A 2200-nucleotide genomic window follows, 5' to 3' on the forward strand; every position below is an offset into this window, starting at 1 on the left:
TTTGTTCCACCTGTCTTCAAGCTTGTCAAAGATTTTCCTCACTAATCACCAGTTTTGTTTTCTTCCGATTATCTGACATTATCAAAGTTTACTTAACTATACTGTGTCAACTTTGTCAGTAATTTAGCTAGCCTTCATTAGAAGGAATTTCACTAATAACATAAATTTCCCATTTGGTAGCAAGACTAGCATACATTTTTCAAAATTGTGTCTTTTCTTCCCTTCTCAGCCTAAGGTATCATCACCAATACCTCTCTCTGCCCTAGATCTTTACAAAATTCATTGAGATACTTATTGTTACCTAATGCATTCTTCCTCTTCAGTTTCATTATTGTTTTCCTTCACTTTTATTTCATTATGTCTACCCATAATTACGTGTTATCTGTTCTATAGTTTATTTCTTCCATCAGGAGACATTTCCCTAATTTTTCACACAATTTAGGTCAAACAGACAGATCAATAATTTCTAGCCTATGTTTTTCTCCTTTTATATATGGGGGGATCTTCACCTGACTTTTTCCATACAGAAAGAGCCATTTCCTTCTCTAATGGCTATTTAAAAGATTGGGGTCTATATTATAACAATAAATGATCAGATGATCGAACGTTGTTATATCGACCCCTAAATGTCAGAAATCTAAAATAGCAAACAACCAGAACAGTGATTATCCAAAACAGCAAACAACCAGAACAGCAATTTTTTTCCCAGGGAAAAAATTGCTGCCCCCCCCAAAAAAAAACACTAAACACTAAATAATGTGGGGGGCATCACCCCCCCACACCCCTTAATTAAATATACCAACTCCAAGATCGCACTACAGTGAAGGAAATGGCACAACCCGAATGGACAGCCCAGCGATTTCTTTCCCTGTGAAAAAGTTCGCTATTCTGGTCGTTCACTATTTCGCCAGTTCGGCATGTAGTGTTCGCTCTAATAGTGTTCGATCATCTGCTTGTTCACTGTTCTAAAGTAGACCCAAAAGGTTGTGCAATGATATAACCAGTTCTTATCTAAGAATTCTAGACCTTATTGTCTTATGCAGTAATTTTTTTTTTTGAAGAACTTTTGCAACCCCTTCTTCTGAGACAGGATGAAATCAAATCCCTTATCATGAGAACTGCATTTACAAGGCTTTTCTAAATGTTCCTTCTTGTCATTTGCATACACAGAATCAGCTTACTCAAAGCTGAGTTTTAATATTCTGGCGATGTATTCCTGAAGTACAGTATATAAATATAAAACTTTGTCTTACACAACTCATACTTGCCACTCACGTTCATGCAACCATAATCGCCTATGCCTCATTAGTTCCAACCCTATGTATGTCATAATATCCTTTTAATCCTATCCCAAGATCAACTAAATCTGACTGCATCTAATTTTCTCTTCTTCTGTCTCCTTCCAAGCTTTATCAAATTTCATTCTCCACCAAAAAAACTAAATACTGTTTATCCACTAAGTAGCCCCATATTACCCTCAACTCCACATATACATAGCTTCCATAATGCCCTCATTGCTCATAGCCCTACCCTATTATTTCAGTATTTCACTCCAGAATTTGTTAATGTTCATGCATCCTCACTCTGTGTATATTATCTACACTCTCCTTTTTATATATTATCCTCACCCTCTTTTCCACATCTCCAGCAACTATCATCTTCTATTAGTCTTTCTCTTTTAAGCTTGATTAAGGAATTGTACTGCCTATGTAATATCCTCATCTGCATATCCTGTAATTATATATTTCCTCATAGGTTCCCAACATTTTTTCCATTCTTCTCTCCCCAAAGAATCCTCTAAACCTCTCCAGTCTTCAATAACATATCCTTCTTGAAAATCTGTCTAGTTTGTCCATTTTACTCTTTCTGATGCTCTGTATGTCTTTCTCAAGCTTCCTTTCTTCTTCCTCATCTAGTCATCCCATGGGACACTCATGTCATTAGGCCCTCTTAATTTTTGCTTATCTTCAGCTCAATCCATTCTTCCTTTACTAGTCCAAACTTCAGCCATTCTTCCTGCCTAAGGCCAAAGTCATTTTGTACCATCTCAGAATCCTTAACTCTGCAGTCACCTCCCTTTGATACTACAATTCTGTTATACATCCTAAAAATGCTGGGTATTCTCCAACCTTCTCCTTTCAGAACTTTTCCTTACATTGTATTTCTCTTATTTTCAAGTAAAGATTCTCCTTCATTTGAC

Source organism: Protopterus annectens, chromosome 1.part1, assembly GCF_019279795.1.
Source record: "Protopterus annectens isolate FY-2018-M chromosome 1.part1, PAN1.0, whole genome shotgun sequence".
In the NCBI taxonomy this organism is placed as follows: Eukaryota; Metazoa; Chordata; order Ceratodontiformes; family Protopteridae; genus Protopterus; species Protopterus annectens.